The following is a 20,637-nucleotide window of genomic DNA, read 5'->3' as shown; positions in this document are numbered from 1 at the left end:
GGGCTCCTCCCTGTCTCCTGAGTGGGTGCCGCGGGGCCTCCCGTTGTCTACAGACAGTAGGAGTGTGGAGAGTTGTTGTTTCCTACTTCCGCTTGTCTGGAGTTTCTAACTTTTTGCACATTGTCATTTGTAGAGTTTGCAAACCTCATTGCTGCCTTATTCACGGCCCTGAATGATGGGTCTCAAACCTCAGTAATGCATTTGCATCACCTAGAGAGATGGTTAAAAATGTGGATTTCTGGGCCCCACTCCCAGGAGAACGAGACTCCAAAATTGGGTGTGGGAGGCAGGAATTGCATATTTGGTAAGTGCCCCCAAGTGATTTGGATGCAGACGGCTCACACACCACACTTAGAGAACTAATACTCTAAGTATTAGCCCCACATTGGGCATAGCTAATACTAACCAGGGGCTCTTGACCCTGGAAGAACACTGAAGTCACCCGGGGAGCTTTCAGAAAATTCTGATGTCTGGGCTCAACCCCACGGGGTTCAACTGGCAACTGCCCTCCCAACCTGTCCTGTTCTCTCTACCTTGGGAACTGCTACCTGAGTCCTCTCCAACCTTAACAGGCATAGGAATCACTTGGACATCTGGTTAGATGCAGGTTCTTGTTGGGGGGTGGGGGTGGGGGGCTGTCCTGCTTCTTAAACACATTCCCAGGGGATGAAGACAGGATGGGTCCTGGAGTAAGAAACTCTTCCTTTGTTCCAGCTCAAGCGCGTGAACGCAGGAGCCAGAAAGTCCCCATTTATGAAGATCTTCTTCTGGGAAAGGCCCCGTGCTGGGTCTGCAAAGGTGAATCTGACCCCGTTTTGTTCAGGTGGTTGACTACCTGCAAGTGTCAGGTTCTTGTAGGTTCCTGAGAAAAGACAGGCTTAGGCTGGTCCATGGAATGTGTCGTTCTTGATCTTGGGGTCATGAACTCGAGCCCCATAGTGGGCGTAGAGCTTACCGAAAAAAGTGGGGCACCTGGGTGGCACAGTCAGTTAAACATCCAATTCTTGATTTTGGCTCAGGTTGTGATCTTAGGGTCCTGCAATCGAGATTCATGTTGGCTCCACACTCAGCATGGAGTCTGCTTGGGACTCTCTCTCTCTCTCTCCCTCTGCCCCTCCCCTACTAACATAAATAAATAAATACATCTTTAAAAAAGAGAAAAAAAAAAAGACAGGTTTAGGCTAACTCAGGGTCTGGGATCCTAGGAAGGAGGAAAAACTGGTGCCTGCCCTCAAGGAAACAAGATACTGTACATTCTTGTGAATCCAGGCCCAGAACATGAAGGTGTTGTCAGGCAAGAGGGCACCGTAAGACAAACCATGGTGGGCCTTGTCCTGGGGGTCCACCAGACTTCACGGAGTCCCCCAAAATAACAGTGCCCTGGGTCATACCCAGGGCCTGAGTGAAGGCAGTGAGGAGGCTGGGGATGGTAGTCGGTCTCCCATGATGGCCACAAATGTCTCCCACTCTGGTATGTGCATGTTGCCCTTCAAGAGGAGAAACATGCTTCCCCTTCTCCTGAATCTGGGCTGACCCAGTGACTTGCTCTGACCAGCCAATGGCTAGCCCCTCAGGAGCCTGACAGCTTCTGCCTTCATGTCTTTGGAAGTCAGCTGCCATGTAAGAAATCCAGCTACCCTCAAGCCACTGTGTGGCCACCTGGAGAGGCCACGTGGAGGAGGGCTGAGGTGCCAGGCGTGGGAATGAAGCCTTCTTGGTCCATCCCCTCCTGGTCTCACAGCTCCAGGTAACTTACCCGCTGAGAACCACCCCGCTGAGCCCTGCCCAAATTCTTGACTCACAGAATCACGAGAAGGAATAAATTGTTGTCTTAAGCCATAACTCTTCTAGTTGATGGTGTCACAGCAATAGGTTACTAAAACACTTGGGTTCTTGTCTCTTTAGAGACACTCACAGGTGAGCTCCAGAAGCTTGCTGGGCCTGTTTTCTCATCTTCGAGGTAACAGTCAAGTGAGGTTATGCGGCCAAAGCCCCGTGCATGGGGCCCAGCCCACCACTCACGCTCACCCCGAGAATGTGGGCTGGATAGCAAGGTGGCGTCAAGGTTCCCGTACCCGGCTCCACCCTGACTTAATGAGGCCATGCGGATGGCATTGTCCCAGGTCATCGCGTGAATGGCCGTCATTCTCCTCTGATGGGAATGGCTTGTCAACAGGTGGCTTCTGAGCCAGACAGGCACGGACACAAGCCCTTCTCTGCCAGTGTCTAGCTTTGTGACCTCACATGAGTTAAAGTCTTTGAACCTTGGTTTCTTCACCTGAGAAGAGAGGCAGTGAGGCTAGCTCCTCTTCTGGGAAGCCTACCCTGATTAACCTTTCCACACTCCATTTCTTGAAGTAGAGCTTTGTCACACCCTGCCTACATGCCAGGCGCTAGTCTCTGAAATTTCAGAAGAGGGTTGGAATTTGCCATATTGGTTGGACAGAGGGTGTGGGGGACCCTTGATCCTACTTTATTAATGAGAACAGCTCCTCTTTATTGAGAGCAAGAGTTTGCTAAGTGCTTGGCATGCACTGTCCTCACAGCACGCCTGGGAGGGAGGCCTGGCTATCACTGCTCCTACCTGAGAAGGGCGGTGGAGTCCTGCAGGGGACATGGTAACTTGCTGCTGTCGCCGAGCAGGTGTGGGTGTGCACGCTAGTCCTGCTCCCTACATACATTCAGGATTGTAGACTAATGACAAAATACGCAAGGGAAATATTTGAACAAATCAAAATGGATGATTTCTCCTCTAACGCCCCCGTTCCCCTGCTCATTGCCCTGTCTTCAGAAGTTGACCTCTTCTCACCAACTTTGCCACCATGACTGTGGCACCAGCCACCATTCCCCTTGCCTACATGTCTCCCACAGCCTGGCCCCCGTGCTCTCCCACACTTACCTCCTACAGAATGAGTCTATTCAGGGTGCCTGGGTGGCTCCGTTGGCTAAGCGTCTGTCTTGGGCTCAGGTCATGAGCCCAGGGGAGCCTGCTTCTCCCTCTGCCTCTGTCTGCAGCTCCCCCTGCTTGTGCTTTCTCTCTCTGTTAAATAAATAAATGGAAAAAAAAAAAAAAAAAGAATGAGCTTATTCAAATGTAGGACAGATGATGTCACTCCTCCGCTCAGAACTCTACATGGCTCCCAGCTCACTCAGGGTAAACACCAGTGTCCTTCCAGTGGCCCTCAAAGCCTGACACCCACTGCCCCTCCCCATTCTCTCTGACATATGTCCCTTTCCTCCCCTTGTTGTCTCTAGGACAGCTTCTCTGTCAACAGGTGTGCTTCTGCCCCAGTGCCTTTGCACTGGCCTTTCCCTCTGCTTGGGACTCTCTTCTACCAAGCAACTACACGCTTCTCTCCCTCACTTTCTTTAGATCTTTACTTATGTGTCACCTTTTTAACATAACATTCCCTGACCACGCCCTTTAAAATTGCCCCCCATGGTGGGGCACACAAACTCCCTACTCTGCTTTGGCTTTCTCCATAGCACACGTAAACATCAAACATGGTTATGCCACTTGTTTATTTACTTTTCTATCCCATGACCCCCGCCCCCCACACACACACACTCTCCACTGACGGCAAGAATTTGTGTCTATTTCGTTTACTGCTATTGTCCCAATACCTTGCAATCATTAGCTCAGTAAAACTTTGCTATGTGAATGAATGCAAAAGCACATAAACACATCCTCAAAAAATAAACTGGACAGGGGCACCTGAGTGGCTCAGTTGGTTAAGTGTCGGCCTTCGGCTCAGGTCATGGTCCCAGGGTCCTGGGATTGAACCCCACATCAGGCTCCCTGCTCACTGAGGAGGCTGCCTCTCCCTCACCCTCTGCCTACCACTCCTCCTGCTTATTCTCTCTCTGTGTCAAATAAATAAATAAAATTTTTAAAATGAAAAAATGAAAGAACTTTAAAAATATTTTAAAAATAAACTGGACACAATTTGGGTTGTGTTAATACAGGTGTTAAAGTATCTCTCTAGAATGGAGGGTTTTCAGTGTTCACCTTTGTTGTGTGTGTGTGTGTGTGTGTGTGTGTGTTAAAGGCCCCTGGGAGTGAAAATTGCTTATTGTGGTAGTGATGGGAGTTGTTAATAAAAATTCATTGAAAAAAAAAATTCATTGAGAACGGGGGCACCTGGGTTGCTCAGGTGGCTAAGTGACAGACTCTTGATTTCAGCTCAGCTCATGATCTCAGGGTCCTGGGATCGAGCCCCGCATTGGGCTCTCAGCTCAGCAGGGAACCTGCTTCCTCCTCTCTCTCTCTCTGCCTTGCCTGTCTCTCTGCCAACTTGTGATCTCTGTCAAATAAAAAAAAAATATATTATAAAGAAAAAATCATTGAGAATGTATTTTCCTATCCTTCTCAAACCCTTGCAGCCATAGCGAGAGACAGAAGTTGCCTGGTAGTCTGGGAGAGAACAAGGTAGGTAGGAGGGCAAATAGCCCTCAGTAGGCTTATACCGTGAGACTAAGCAGTCCAGGTAATTCAAGGAGGATACACACGTGTGGCAGGGAATGTGCAGTGTGGGCACTTGAACGCTCAGGTTTGCTGTTTGCACGATCCTGCCACATCCAGTCTGATGGTCTCACATGAGAGGTTAGGGCTCCACCATTAATCTCCAAGAGAAGGGCCCAGAGCCCAGGCTCCCAGAGTACTTGGTGGATAGGAGCACCTGGGGAGCCTGGCATGTCACAAGAGCATCACAGGGTCCTTTCTGGATTAGCCAAACGAGTGACAGCCCAGGTTCAAAGAGATGAGGTTTCCCTAGAGAAGACTCAACTGCTTTCAACTCTCCCAAGTGACCTTGTCTCCTCCCTCTGGTTTGGGAGGAAGGGTGAAGAAGACTTGTGTGTTACAGATGAGGACACGGAAGCTCAGGGGGATTCTATGCCTTGTCCAAGGTCACTCCACATACAACCAGTTCAAGGTGCAAGGAATTTTGCAACTGCTGTATGCAACACCCATGGTTTCTGGGGCGGTGGGCGTGGAGTTTGAGCTTGAACCCGAGCCGGGTTATGGTTGACTCCAAAATTAGTTGGCTCCAAAAAAACCTAGTTTACCTGTCACTCATTTTGCATCCCTCTGAAAGCCTGCTTGGTAACACCTGGAGCATGCTCTGAATATTGGGTCAATATACCAGGGCAGCAGCAGGTTGTGCTAACAAGAATCCCCCACATCACCCCCAAACTCCCCAAGCCCAGAGACCTGCACCTTTGCTCCTGGCCAGCAGGGGGCGTGCACACATTGTTTCCAGTGGGCTTTCCACAATCTCCCCAGGCGCTGGGCACATTCTCCCCTCCTGTGATTGAGAGCCATGTGTGAGACATACAGGGGCCCTTGATGAACCAGTCTGTTTAGTGTCAAGAGCCTTCAAACTGTGTGGTCTTCCTAGCAGGCAGCCCTCTGGCAATGGGTGGGACTAATATTGACTGAGGCCTCCGTCTACCAGGCACCGTCCTAGGCACCTGGCAAGGATTATCTCAGTTCATCACACAAACTACTGAAATGATCAATTTAATAAGTGAGAATATTAAGATACTAGTTTTATTTCATTTTACAAATGACAATACTGAGATTTGGAGCCAGTAAGTAGCTTGTGACCCCTACCCTTGAGATCTCCCCTTTCTGCTCCCAGGGAGTGCACTTGGGCAGGGGGTATTGGCTGAGGCCTGGGCCTCCAGAGGGAACTGGACTGGAAAGAATACTTCTCAGAAAAGGAATAGTTTATGCTCTAGTTCTGCCCAGGATTCCTGCCTCCTTGTGGTCTGTTCTCCAAAGCTCTGGGTGGACCACTTAAGAAGGCCTGCCGTTCTGGGCTGCTCTCAAGGGGCACCTGGGGACCTTTCCTCCTGGTGTCACTCCCAGCCTCATGACACACACTGAGGAGTGGTGACAATGGGGGGTGGGGAGCCCCATGGGAGGGGAGAAGGCATCATAGCTTCTAATAATAGGACCGGCTAGACAACCCCTCCACCATTCTTTGTGCAAGGACACCCAGACAGAGGCGGCCACTGATCTGAGGTCACTTGGATGATAATGAGAGAGCCAGGGCTGGAACCCAGGTCCCTGAGCCATCAGGCTTTCTTCAGGCTTTAGCTGATCGTGTTTGCCGGGGCCTGGCATTGTCCTCTTCCCACCACCTGATTTCCCATCACATCCAGGCCATGTTTGACATCATGTCCTGCCTGTCCTGTCCTATTCTAGGCCCCAACTCCTACCCCTCTTTCCCACAGGCTCACTCCCTGATTACAACCGGGGGCTCTCCTTTGCCCGTGGCACATGCCTTCCAATCTAGGTCGACCTGCCTCATCCCCCCTGATCTTTGAAACAGGTGCCGACAGGTGGAGGGCAGTGTATGGGATAGGACACTGGGCCAGGAGCTCAGACACTTGCACTTGAACCTGGCTGGACCACTGACATGTGTTGTCTCAGGGAGGTCGCCTTACTTCTCCAGCCTCAGTTTCCCCCATGGTCTAGATCAGTGTTTTTCAGACTCTGTCCGTAGGGCCTGCCTCTGGCTCTGTCCCATGGACAGGGCCTTGCCCCTGCCCGAATTCGGCTGCAGCAGTCTTTCCTTTTTTCTTTCGGAGGGGAAGATTCTGAGGTGGTAAAGATGATTTGAAAACCATTTGGAGGTCCTTTCTACTCTAACCTTGTTAATGTTCATACTTTACTCACCCACTAGTTGTTAGTAGAAATACGGCATCTCACACAGTCTTCTCAATAAACAAACGTGGGATGCGATTGCATGGCAGTTCTGGGAAGCAGAGAAGGGGCAAACAAGCAGGAAGTCAATGGCCAGGAGGCAGCCAGGAGGACAGGGACCAGGAACAGGCTTCTAAGGTGGAGATGGTCTTTGAAAAGGGGCTGAGGCTGCCTGGAGTCTGTGGTTTCCGCTCCCTTCCTCCTCTGGGTTCCCTCCTGGCTTGCCCAGTAAGTGCACCACCACCTCTTCCACAAGCCTCGGGTAGGGGCCACAGTGTCCTTGCACAAACCCTGCCCCCATCCCCTGCTGCCAGGGCCGCCCACACAGTTGGGTAGACTTGAGTCTGGCAGACATCGGTGTGGCCAAGCTCTCCTGGAACAAGGTTCGAAAGGGCTTTGGGGCTGGCACGGAGCAGAACTCTGCGACCTGGTCCATGGGCCAAAAGCCAGGTGGGCCCTTCAAGGCAGGTCCTTCTAAAGCTGCGGATGTCTGCACGGCTCCTCTGGGCGCCCTGGGAGCGGGACGGTTTTGGTGTGCCTTTGTCAGATGCACAGTGTGCTTTCCGTATGTTAGTTCTGCTTCCAGATCTTGGCTCCTCCTGAAGCTACAAATTACACTCTAGCCTTCATCCCATAGCCGGGCTTCCATGCCCCAGGGTAATAGGGACCATCCTGGATCGTGCAAGTGTGGCCACCCACAATTAGAACAGCCTGTGTCGTGCATGGTTTAACTCTGACCAGGGTAAGAAAAGGCCCGAACAGTACAAAGGGGAACCACTGTGACAGTCCCGAGAATTTCCATCAGGACATTTACTAACATGATGTTTGAATTTCAGCATCATCGCCATCTTTGCTGTCATCCTAGCACCCACCCATCTCTGAACGGCTCTCAACGTTATTACCATCTGCCAAGTTCCTGGGGCCACTCCTCATAGTCATTGGTGCATTCATTTCAGAAGGTCTCAGCAGGAAAGTCTTTCATCCTTTTTAAGAACCTACTGTGTGCTGGGCACTTTGCCACTTAGGTACTTTACAAATTTTATTTTATGTAGTCATCATGACAACCCTGTGGAGTTGACGCTTTTGGCTGCAAGTAACAGACCTCAACAATACCGGATTGAGCCCAGGGCCCCTCATTGAACAATGAAGGAACTCATGAACACAGGGACCAGTCCAGAGGTAGATGCCTCCAGCTGCTAAACTGTACTGCTAGGACCCAGGTTCTTGCCATGTTCCCATTCTATCACCTTCAGTGTGCTGGCTTAGCTAGTTATCTTTATCACAAGGTGGCTGCTATTGCTCCAGCCATCACTCCAGATAGAAGATCCGGCTGCAAGAGGACAATTGCTGGGGCTCCTCAGTGGCTCAGTCAATTGAGCGCTCAGCTCTTGGTTTCAGCTCAGGTCATGATATCAGGGTCGTGGGATCACGTCGCACATCAGGCTCCGCACTAAGTGCAGAGCCTCCTTGAGATTCCTTTTCTCCCTCTCCCTCTGCCCACCTGCTTGTGCTCTCTCGCTCTCTCTCTCTCTAAGATAAATAAATAAATCTCTTTTTAAAAAGATTTTATTTATTTATTTGACAGAAATCACAAGTAGGCAGGCAGAGAGAGAGGAGGAAGCAGGCTCCCTGCTGAGCAGAGAGCCCGATGGATGCAGGGCTGAATCCCAGAATCCTGGGATCATGACCTAAGCCAAAGGCAGAGGCTTTAACCCACTGAGCCACCCAGGTGCCCCAATAAAAAAATCTTTTTTTTTTTTTTTTAAGTCTCAAAAGAACAATTATTTCCTCTCATGTTTTAAGAGCAAGTTAGTACATCCTAGAACAACTCTCCACCCCCCCCCCCCAACAAAGAACCCTCTTCACATCTCATTGACTGGAATTGGGCGGCAAATCCATCAGGACATTAATCACTGGCCAGAGGAATGGCATACCAAGATCAGTTTAGACTAATTAGGATTTCCCCCTCCCACTCCGGTCATCTTCAGGAGTGGGTAGACTCCTGAAAGAAAAATTCAGACCATTAAGGAAAAAGCAGGATTGACCATTGGATGGCTGTCGTGTGGGCAATTATCCCACACCCCATTTTACAGATGGAAAAACTGAGGCTAAGAGAGATGAAGCAGTGACTTAAAGTTACAGTAAGATGCTGAGTTAGGACTTAACTCCAGAATTGTTTGACTGCAAAGCCCTGGCTCTTTCTACTATAGGAGGTACCAAGTACCATTCTATATGTGCTTATGAATAAGAAAGACTGGTCCACCCAGCATCTACCTCAAATTCCTGTTGGAGAAAGGGTGTAAATAACATCCATATACACTCACATATTATTTCACTGTCCATAAAATTATGTCATAAGAATTTACATTCAGGTATGTTCATTTGACCTGCATTTATCCAAGGCCTTCTAGAGACTTTGACTTTGACAGACTGGTAAGCCCCAGTCTTGAACTTTAGAGAGTGCCTGATGAGGGACTGTGTGTAACACTTAGGTACAACTCTTTGCAATATATGCAGATCGCCATGGAAGTACAGAGCCAGGAAATGCTGGAGACCAGTATCACAGGAAAGATAAAAACTGAGTGGGGTTTTGAGAGATGCATGGAAGTTTGCTCAAAGAAGAAGAGGGGGCAAACTTTTTTTCTAGGCAGAGAAAAGAGCCCTGCAAAGACTGGGCTTGAAAGGTCATGTTGTGTTTGAGGAACAAAAGGGGATTTAATGGGGTCAGAAAGTAATCTAGGGGCAGGGAGAGGCAGAGAGGGGGTTGTAGGCAGTCTTCCAGCAGTCTTGCCTTCCAAACTGAAGAGTCTGCCTGCATTGTTAGGACTTGGAAGATTTTGAAGCAGGAAAGTAAAGCGATCAAATGTGAATGATTTTAAAAAAAAAAATGTGAATGATTTTGAAGATTTGGAACTTCGCGATGAGTTCAAGTGAATGTGAGTGGACAATGCAGAACGGAGGCCGCCATGGCTCAGACACAGATGTGTGTTCCAGATACGTGGATTCCGGAATAAGTTAAGAGAAGTCATTGACAAGGAATGATGCCTTCCTGGTATCAGCACCATGTCCAGCTGTAATTGGGGCCAAAGTGTCTGCACGGGGATGTGCAGAAACTTGCATAGCTTGGGGCGCCTGGGTGGCTCAGTGGGTTAAGCCTCTGACTTCGGCTCAGGTCATGATCCCAGGGTCCTGGGATCGAGCCCTGCATCGGGCTCTCTGCTTAGCGGGGAGCCTGCTTCCCTTCCTCTCTCTGCCTGCCTCTCTGCCTACTTGTGATCTCTGCCTATCAAATAAATAAATAAAATCTTTAAAAAAAAAAAAAAGCCAGTGTCTATTGGGTGCTTGCTACATTGTAGAGACTCTGCTAAGTCCTGCATTGTCTCATTTAATTCTTATTTAAACCCCGTAAGGAAGGTTTAAACTAAATTATATGAAATTGCCCATATGTGAGGTGTCTAACTATGAAAACTGATGAGGAAGCCTGGAGGTTGGCTCAAGTCACACAGTCACATGCAGCAGACCAGAATCCGAACCCAGGTCTGATAAGTAAGGCAACCCTAAGTTCCCATTGTGGCCCCCATTTACTAGCTGTGTGTCCTGGGACAAGTTACTTAACCTCTCTAAGCTACTGTTTCTTCACTTACATAATGAGGGTCATAACGGAACCCACTTCATTAGGTGTGGGTTAGAAGAGAGAATGCTTAGCCCAAGGAGAGGTTCCTGGGGAATGTTAGTTGTGTTTATCATCACTTCCATAAATATTCTGAAGCCTGGACTTTGAAGCACCTCTCCCAACCTGCTGGGACAGAGCTGCCTTCTGGAATCACTGTGTCCCTGGGTAGATAGGAAAGAGATTTGACTGCAGGAACCAGATCAGCGTTACTGATAGTCTTCGGGTTCACAGGGCAAGGAGAGCCAGGAGCTACGTCCTCTCGTTTCCAGCGCCGCCGGCCTCTGCTTATTCCTTCCTCTCCTGAGCTCTCTGGCCACAGGGGACTGACCCAGGGGAAGTAGCCTTCCTACTGGAAGAGTAGCCAGGACAGCTCTGCTCACACTCAGGGTGGCCTTCCTAGGAAGCTACTTCTGCCTCCTTGCCCCAGGAACCAGCCCGGATGGCTGTATTTCCAGGATACCTCAGCTGCTCTTGCTTTCAAGAACCACAGTGCATCAGTGAGGAGTCCTGCCAGTCCCCATTGCCCTTGGACCTCATGCCCTTGGACCATTCTGGCTTTGTGCACAGATGTCTCTGATACCTGCGTGCTTGGATCTCCGGGCCCAGACGGAGCTGCACTGGCGCGGGCTGGGGCTTGGCACCACCTTGGCAGCCTTAGCCCTAGGATACCTTTGGTTTTATTACATTCCACGCTTGGGTGGGGCTCCCGCCCGCCAGGTGGGTATGGACTCCCAGCTCTTCTGCCTCTAAATCTCAAGTGTTCGTTCTTTAGACAGAAATTACGAGGGCTGCTAGCTTGAGAAGGAAGTTCAAAGCCCGGCCCCCAGAAGTTCTCAGCACATCTCCTGGAGCTGGGCTGCTTCTGAGCACATACCCACACAGAGGCTACTGTGATAATGAGAGGCTGAAGGAAGTGGAGAACAGGCAGTCCAGCTAGACCACACCTTTGGTGCAGCACTTTTGGATGCGTTCACATCTTCCCCCACCGTCTGCTCCTTTGCTTGGCTGTACTCTTGTCTAAGACCTGGCTGCCCCCGGTTCAGTCTCTCGAAAAAAACACGCTCAGTCCCCTCTAGAGAAACTCAAAACACAGACACTCCTTATGCGTTTTCCTGGAAACATTCTATAGCTCCAGCCTGGGAAAGCTTCCAAAAGTTTTCCGAACCAACGATAATAACAATAATAATAAAAAAGAGGTGGGGGGGGGGGAGAAGCTTGGGCAAACGCTCCTGTTGATGAATGTTCAAGGGAACAGACTTGGATTGTAGGGAAAGGAAAAAGGAAGGGTTTTCCAGGTCAATTTAAACATTTGTGCTGTTTGCTTTAAAGGCAATTTCAAAATAGTTGGCCTCCCCAAAGCGATTTTTTGGAATCTACCCAGAGGGCAAAAACATACCCTTCCTTCCCCCATCTGGAAAGTTTTCACACCAGAGGACCCACTCATTCCTGAGCTCTGGCTTCAGAAACAAGGACTTTCCCAACCTTCCAAGATTCCCTGCCCTCAGTCACCCTGCCGACCCAGAAGGAATTATGTTTGCTCCACCCAGCAGCACCTGCCTTCCAGCTGTGGGGCTCTTAGGAAACATTTAGGAAGCCTCTGGCTGGGAAGGTAAATGAGGAATGTGTCCTGGTGACACCTGGTCAGCCGGCTAGGCTAACACTGCCAACAGAAAAGCGGTGGGAACACATTTCTGACTTAGGGTCCCCTCCCTACATCCACTACGTGGAAGAGTCCACTTACAGCACCAGTGTTCCGTGGTCCCCCAGATAAAAGTGCTGACCAGCCTGACCCCCCCTCACTGTGAAACACAAGAAACCAAATGCAGACATTTCTGCGAAGACTCAAAAATATTTTCACTTACTCATGAGCTCTCGTCTTTTAATTAAAGCACAACATCTTGCTCAAAACAAGCCTTTGGAACAGCAGAGTAAACAGAACCTTAATTTAGGAATTTGCCAGCCAATCTCAACTACTGCGGGCAGGTTACGGCAGCAGAGGGGAAGCAGATGACAGACCCCCGAAGGTCTCCCGGGGACGCTCCCTGCCCTCCCAGATCCCAGAGACCGGTGTCTCTGCCTGACCGTCCAGATGGAGATGGGGTGGGGGGTGGGGGAAGGCTCAGAGACCAACGAGGATCCTTTAAATACATAGAAGTTGGCCAGACAGGGCAGGCCTGAGCAAATGGCTTTTTAGGCAGCTGAAGCCCTCAGCAGCTGTCAGAACAACGGCCCCCACGCGCGGCTGGTGGCTGAGAGCCCTTCAGCCTCCACTGGGACCTCTCCCCTCGCTCGCTCTCGCCGCCAGCATGTGACCTTCGGGGACTGCACTGTAGACCCTTGGGTTAATGACACCATCTCACTACCTGGTTTTAGACCGGCTGGCGGCAGCTGCCTAGCCAGCTACCCGCTGTCCTGCCCAAACCGCTTCATTTCCTGGCTCCTGTGATTCTGCACCTTGTCGCTAGCCTCATCGGCACACAGCCGGACAGCAACAATTAACCGCCCAGGGAATGCTTTGAGAATCCTGCATCCAGGGTGAGGAACCCCACGAAGTTCTCCATTAATTCCCGAGGCTGGAAGCGGATATGGAAATTTAGCTGGGGAGCTGGTGGCCTGTGTCGCAGAGGGCCACCAAGCTACTGTGAAAATGCTCTCTCCCTTCTTCCTGCTCCTGCTGTCCCACTTCAAACGCTCCCTGGGATCCACCTTTTTAACACCTCCAGGGCCACCCACTTCTCCTCCAGGTCCTTTGAGAGAGCAGCCCCCATGGTTGCCATGGAAAGTGCCCCACCCCCAGACCATTTGGGGCTTTGAGACCCTAGAAGGAAAGTACCAGGAAACCCCAAAGCGTTCTCCCTCCCGAAAACAATGGCTTCCAGGGTCTGTGCCAGACACAATCACAGCACCCGAAATAGACTCATTGTCCTCTTGTGCAATATCCAGGAATTTGGTGAAACTCATCATTTTTCAGGTTACCGATAATGCGAGTCTGGAAACTGAAACAGGAAGGAACACGGGCTGAAAAAGTTTTTCTCCAGCCCACCATGTTCCTCTCCCCAGATGCAAGATAGATTTTTGTTTGTTTGTTTGTTTTGGGGGCTTTTTTTTTTTTTTTTTCCCCAGCAGTACTTTAGTGGGGTTAAAATTAGCTGGCAGCATTCTGGTCACATGCTAGACAGCAAAACAAAAGGGAGTTGTTCCCGGGCAGCTCCTGAGGCAGCCCCAACAGACCTTCCCAATCCATGGACTTCTGGGAAGCTGGCTCCTCGGGCCCCGAGTGCCCCTGTTGTCACCCTGCTCTCACAGGGCAGAGCACGGGCGGAATCCGGGCTTTTCGGCATCTTGGAGCTGGCCTCCATCAGGGAAGGCACTTGAGGGCCACAAGATGGCTTTTGCAAATCTTCCCATTTGGAAGAGAGGAAGGCTGAAAAAAGGGAAGAACTTTTGAAGCCAACAAATCAGCAAGCACCACAAAGACTTGGAGAGAAAGAGGAAGGGCAGCATTTGAAATCCTATTAGGGGGCCTCGCCTTCCAGGGGAATGGGCTGTTCTGGGCATGCTTGAAACCTAAAAAATCATACATCCGAGCTCTATGTGGCTGGCTTTTCGGAGGGAGACTTTATTTCTGGACCCTGATGATAGGGGCTCATCATGATCTGCTTTGTTCTCGCAGCTTCAAACTGTCACCAGAAGCTCTGGATGAAAAATGCAGCCTCTGATTCATGTGCACAGTCAGGAAACATCCCTTGCGCTCGGTACAGAAACATGTCCGTCAACTTGGGAAAGGAATCACCACCACAAAACGTGCTTTTGGCTTGCCAAAGCTTAGCAGCTGCCAGAGCCAAAAACCCAGCTGCCTAGATTGTCTGGGGAAGGTGGTGGTTGGGGTGGGGGCGAGGGGGGTGGTGAGTAGTGAGGGGCTTTCTGAATCACCTGATCTGGGCTTCTACCTCCTGTTTAATTCCAAGCCAAACCCCACCTCGAAATGGCTTGAGGGCCTACTGCTCCTAAAAATCCTGTTGAACGCTACCCCTTCAAGCTCTGAGCCCGCTGTCAAGGTGAAGCAGATGGCTTTTATTGATTAATTTATTTATTTGGAAGGGGCTACTTTGAAGTCAGGAAATTCCAGCGAGACAGCGTGTTGTCCTGGCCAGGACCGCTGTGACAATCCTCAGCAGACACCCAGAGAGAAGTGGGTTAAAAGAAACGGCAGCTAAGCTCCAGGAACTTGGATTTTTTGTCTTTTCCCCCTGTCCCGGCCTCTGTGTCAACCGAGCGCTTATGAAGAAATAGCTCCTTTGGCTCAACATTCTGTGGTATTCAAGGGTTCCTGTGAGCTATGTAGGGCCTGCTTTGTCGAAAGGGCTTTAAGAACCAAACGGGCCTCTGGCTTGGATCTCATCCTGACATCCTCCTTATACAGACAGACCCAAACAGAAATTTCCCCCCGGCCCTAACGCCCAGCATATAAAAGTCCTCTTTAATAAACATACACCATTTTTTTTTTCAGTGGAACAGCCTCAAGGTGTCAAAAGTATGTAAAGGTCTAAAAGCTGAAACCCTAGATAAACAGTGGGCTGAAATATATTTAGCAGAAAATATTGAAAGCCACAGGAAAAATATGTTCTCTTCCTGGGATGTTAACGAAAGGTTTAGGTTCAGGAAACCCTGAGGAAAGAGCAAGTTGGATTGAGGAGGAATACTGTGCAATGTAAATAAATCCCTAAACCTCTTTGGCCTTCCCGGGCCTTGGCTGGAATGGAGTATTTCATTTTTTCCCCCCATTAAACAGGCCACCCGGAGAGTTGGCATTAGAGACCTGAACATGTACCAAATCTGAATGTGCTATTTTGTTTCTGTACATTGAATCAGGCTGTGTTTCAAAGAGCAGCTTGTGCAAAATGGGGGGTGGGGGGGGGAGGCCCCGCATCCGGACCGGTGCGCCCTCGCTTACAGTGTCAATGACAGCTCGGTTTCACCTCTGATCACCCAGTGTCTGGTCCCAGATAGGAACATAGCCACAGTTATTGCTGCCCAAGGTGATGTCATGCTCATTCTTAAACCCAGGGTTCTCAGGGACTCGGTTGTGCCTCTCCCGCAATAAAATGGCTTCAGAAAGACCCACATTTCCTGCCGTCTCAAGGTAGGGAGAGAGAGAGAGAGAGAGAGAGATCGCGCTAGCGAGCAGGACAGGGCCGGCAGCCACGCTCCCTAAGATGGATGCTGCATGATGTAAGCGGCTGGCCAACTATCTGGCATCCTTGCAGTTTTAAGTTGCCAGCAAAATATTATTAAAAAGATAAAATACACGCAAACCGTGCAGAATGTAAGGCTGCTGTGTTTACATCCGGGTTTTGATGACTCAAAGACTTACACTAGGGCTTGCTGAAAAGCTCTATTAAAAACACAGCTTTGTGAAAGCCCCCAGGGAGCAGGAAGCAGGGGTGGGGGGGTGCGCGGGGCTGCTGGAGCAGGGGGTGGGGGCGGGGGTGTGCTGACCCGCCCCGGACGGCGCCGATGCCCTCCGTCCTGGCGGCCGCTCTAGGCCCGGGGAAGTGCTTCGAGGTGAACCTTCCCTCGGCTTTGGAACCAGAGCAGGCAGGGTTAACCTTTTTCCAGAACATTTATTTCACCATCTCACTGACTAGAGGGAGGAGGGGCAGGAGGCAGAGCGAGAGCCTGCCGCGCTGAGAGGCTGCGGATCACAAGGCCATTCTGATAGCCTCCTGTCCCCATGGCAACTGCAACGGCATTTATCAGTTCCTTCTGCGCACAGGCACAGCAAATCTGCATTGCACATGGCAGGCTTCCAGCATTTCAAATGAAAGAGCACTTTGAACGGCTGCCAAGTTTGGAAGGAGCAGAACTGTCAGGGCTGCTTAAAGCTGGCAGTTTATACTGGGGAGGCTTTCGCTTCCCAGAATCCTCCGGGCCTGGCAAGCTGCCAAGTACTTAGCGGAAGCTAAAAAGTAACTCGCTCGGCTCCCTCCTCTCCCCTCCCCTCCTCCCCTCCTCCTGATCACACTCCCCCCTCCACGCCATTCACCGCAGTGCTCTCAAAATTTTCCACATGTCCTGTGTCACCAGTGCAGGCTGTACAATGAAAACCAGAACGCAGGCTGCCTACGACCCGGCTTCTATTAATAAGGGCGGGGGGTGCGGGGAACGAGGCAGGTCGGGATCAGACACTGACAGTCGGGACACCCCGTCTCTGCTGTACCTGCCATAACCACTGGGTGTGAGCGGGTGTGTGTGTGTGTGTGTGTGTGTGCGCGCGCGCGCGCGCGTGCTTTTCACCCTTAAAAGTACATTAATGAAAATAAAAATAAAAGCAGCTTCAGAATGGTGCGCAGCCTGAGTACAGGGGGCGTGTAGGAGTGGGTTTCGGTTGGGTGCTTCGAAGCTTCGTTTTCGGGTGGAAAATGGAGGTCATGCAGGCAGCGTTGTTCAGATCCAGCCTTTCCAAAAGCCCTGGGGAAGAGGGTTGTTATTGAGAACTGAGCCTGTTTCTGGAGCTTTCCTTGAATCTCTAGGGTGTCCCCGTGAAAGCTCTGAGGCCACCGATGGGGAGGGAGTTCGGAAATGGTTTTCAATGGAAAGTTTACCAGATAACTTCTGACCGTCAAGCAGAGCACAAGGGCTTCTGCTAGCAGAAACTGGAAATTGGCATAGTGTTCACTGTGTTGAATTTTTTTTTTTTTAATTATAATCTACACTGAGATCAAGGGCCCGATCTTTATTTTCCAGTACAAATAGAACGAAAATTGTCTGCCGCTTAGGCGGTTGGATAGAGTTCAGGAAAACTATGTCTGGCATTAATTCCAAAGTGGAGGTTTTGGTTCAAGCGAGGCCCATTAATTTCAGTAAACTGTTTTCACTAGTCCAGACCCTGCTGTGCAAGGACTATTTATTACCTTTTGCTAACCTGATGTCTGCAGAGTTGTAAAGCAAAGGGAAAAAAATCCAGGGTGGAGATATCTATATCTTGGATCAAATGGGTTTTGCACCTTCCCTTTGGGGGCCATGTTTTATGGGGCATTTTCTATCCTTGGTTTTTATCAGCCCTAGTTTTTTTTTTTTTTTTAACCCATCTTGCAATGAATTAGAAAAAAAAAAAATCCTGATGGAAAGGAATCTGGCGAGAGCAAATACCTATCTCTTGCCTCTTTCTGAAGGGCACCTCCAGGCCACAGGATGTTTTGTGTGCCTGTCCCAGGCTTCCAGGTCCAGTGCAAAGCCCTGACATGATTCACCCCAACGAGTGGGTCTAAAATACACCAAGACAGTCAATTTTGGCATTTGTTCTCCCTTAGGAATTTTACTAGCTGCCTTAGAAAAGCACATAAATTGCTTCCCCCTCCCTCTTTTTTTTTTTTTTTCCCCGTGTCTCCTCTGCATCCCCCCTCCCCAGTCCATCTTGATGTCATTTCAAAGAGAAGGATGAAAAGGGGGGATTTGTCAGGCGGTCAGGTTTGTGAATGTGTGTTTCCAGCCCCCAACACACACACACACACACACACACACACACACACACACACACACCCCAGCTGAGAATGTTAATCAGAATTAAAAGCCAGTCAGTACACTTAAAGCATCAAACACCAAGACTTAGAGGAGGGGGAATACGGGGGGGGGGGGGGGGGGGTAGAAGGGGTGGGGCTGAAATATAATTCAGTCCTCTGTAACTGACTTACTAAAAGAAAGCAGGGGAAAGGTAGCACCAATTTGATCAGCTTGTCAAATGTCAAAATTATTGGTCTTTTCTTTTAACTACCGCCCTCCCCCCCACCCCCCAGCACAGTCAAGTTTTGTGCCTTTCCCAAGTGTGATTAATCTCTGGCAGAGGCCAGAAACAGAAGTAGGTTTCTTGGCTGCCCGTTCTGATAAACAATCTGTTCCTGGGAAGAGTAGGTGAAGGGGGCGTAAATGGAGGGGTAATCTTGGGGCGTGGTGGCCGCGGGTGGGGGACGGTGGAGTGAGGGGGGCGTGGAGGAGAGGAGGGGATGTGGAGGCCAGCTTAGCTAACTCTTGCAGGGAGGCCCGCCCTCCCGGAAAACGCAAGTGCCCTTCCTTTGGAGCGCGTGGTTTTGGGGTGGGTCAGGTTTCCTGCCCTTAAGAATGTGAGCAGACAGTGAATCCATTCTTGCTGCCAGTTCACAACGTCCAGGAAATGTCGGAGGGACACCGAGGTCTCGGGGATCAGGAGGAGAGGGGAGGGCAGCTGCGGGATGGGGGTGGGGTGGGGTTGGGTTACAGACCATGGGCTCCTGTGCGGCTTGCCGCTGGGGAAACTGAGGCAGCGACGGGGCGGGTTGGAGGGGGGAGGCTGGGTGGGGCCTTTGGTGTATTGCAAAGCGGAACAGGGAAAGCCAGAAGATGTTCAAAACAAAAGGACGGACCATTTCCCTGCGTCGGAGGTCGCTGGGACGGAAACTGTAGGCAAGAAGGCTGGCTGTGGATTTGGCAGTGGGCTTATTGTGTGGGCACGCAGGCAGAAAGCAGCAATATGAAAGAGTGGGGAGGAGGAGCGGCTCCAGTTGAAGAGAAATCAGTGCGGAGAAGTCTGTGCGTGGCTGGGAAATGTCACTAAGGAGAGTGCAGTGGGACCCAATACAATAATGGGCTGCCTTTTGGAAAGACACTTAAAAATATTGATAAAGGCGAGAAACCCGCTTCTTTTCAGCTTGAATAGCAAATCTACCTCTCACCTCCTGCCTGTCCTCCCCACCCCAACACATTGGCGCAGACACACACACACACACACACACACCCTTGTCCACCCTGCATCTAAGAAGCCTGGGCCAGGCTCGCTTTCCTTTGGATTTAATTGCACAAAAATGCCGAACAAAACCCTGTAATTACACCCTTAGTCCCTGCCACTCAGGCCCAGCACACTTCCTGCCTAGTTTTGTTTTTTAAAGAAGAGGTCATTGCCTCTTTTCTTTCCAAATTGACCAAAACAAAAAAGTAAAAACCCCAAATAAATCCAACCGCTCCAAGCTTCAGCACACCAGGGATTTGGGGATGGGAAATCCAAGTCCCTCTAGGAAAGAGGAGCGAAGACAACCTGACCTTCTGCTTTCTCACTTTGGTTCTCAGGTAGAGACGGACAGTCTGTGTTTATGCATTTGCCAGCGCAGAAGAATAGACATGCCAGGCTGGTCACCCCAGAAGGAGATCTCTCAGGGGCAGGGTGAGGAGGGTGGGCAGGCCTCGATTTCCAGCCATTTTAATGAGATGTGCTTAGAGCTGGAAAAGAGATTGGGGACAATGGTTCATCTGTCTGTAGCCCTTAACACGCGGAATTCATGCTAAGCCCCTGAAGCAGGGAGAACACATTTTAACATCACATTCACACTCAGTGGGTGAGGAAACTGAGGCCCAGAGAGAAGAAATAGATTGGCTAAGTCAGTCATGTGGCTGGGAGGAGCAGTGAAGAAGCACCGCCACCATCTCTGAGAACTTTTTTTTTTTTTTTAAGATTGTATTTATTTATTTGACAGACAGAGATCACAAGTAGGCAGAGAGGCAGGCAGAGAGAGAAGGAGGGAACAGGCTTTCTGCCAAGCAGAAAGCCCTGTGCGGGGCTTGATCCCAGAACCCTGGGATCATGACCTGAGCCAAAGTCAGAGGCTTTAACCCACTGAGCCACCCAGGTGCCCCTCTCTGAGAAGTCTTATGCTCTTACCTCAGGAAACCAGGACATCTCGGAGGAAATGGAGGCTTCTAGATTTGGGGCTGAAGCCGGTCAGACTTGGTTCATCATGAGATCCCCGGCACTGACAGAGAAAGTGCTCTAAATGAATAGTTGAGAAACGGAACCAATGGCAAAGGGCAGGACACAGTCAAGGAGCTGGGGAATGGGAACCCACCAGGCCATCTGGTAGCCCCGTTTCAGCTTTGAAATAAAAGAAAGTAATGAGAATAGTTTCACACCCATTAGGAACATATCAGGCTGGGATCCTCTGGGTCTGGCTGGAGAGGGAAAGTCGAGTGTGAAAGCACGGTGGTCCTCTAGATGGGTCAAGTTTTGGGGTACCCCTGTTCCCTCACTTTCTGTCTCTTGTATGCCTAGGCCAGGTTTGGTTGTTAAGGGGTGTAGACCTCTCCTGGGCTAGAAGTGGTTTTTTGTTTGTTTGTTTTGTTTTTTAAGATTTACGGAGGTGGGGGTAGGAACAGAGAGAGGGAATCTTGAGCAGAATCCTCACTGAGCACAGAGCCCCCCCCCCCTCCAGGGGCTTGATCTCACATG

At 50.3% G+C, this 20,637-nt stretch overlaps 2 long non-coding RNA genes across 2 annotated transcripts in view; both read right to left on the bottom strand.

Moving 5' to 3' along the window:
* Positions 1–20,637, bottom strand: part of LOC309866181 — a 30,014-nt gene that overhangs the window by 6,495 nt on the left and 2,882 nt on the right. The window contains exon 2 of the long non-coding RNA XR_014312485.1: positions 2,900–3,040. This is a non-coding gene — a long non-coding RNA (uncharacterized lncRNA). The remainder of the gene's footprint in view (positions 1–2,899; positions 3,041–20,637) is intronic.
* Positions 16,506–20,181, bottom strand: LOC309866182. The gene is made up of 2 exons (XR_014312486.1): positions 20,074–20,181; positions 16,506–16,856 (listed from the first exon to the last, which is right to left on the bottom strand). It is a non-coding gene; the product is annotated as an uncharacterized lncRNA (long non-coding RNA).

The sequence above is a fragment of the Mustela nivalis genome (genome assembly GCF_964662115.1).
Source record: "Mustela nivalis genome assembly, chromosome: 6".
In the NCBI taxonomy this organism is placed as follows: domain Eukaryota; kingdom Metazoa; phylum Chordata; class Mammalia; order Carnivora; family Mustelidae; genus Mustela; species Mustela nivalis.
This window is presented reverse-complemented; position numbering and strand designations above follow the sequence as displayed.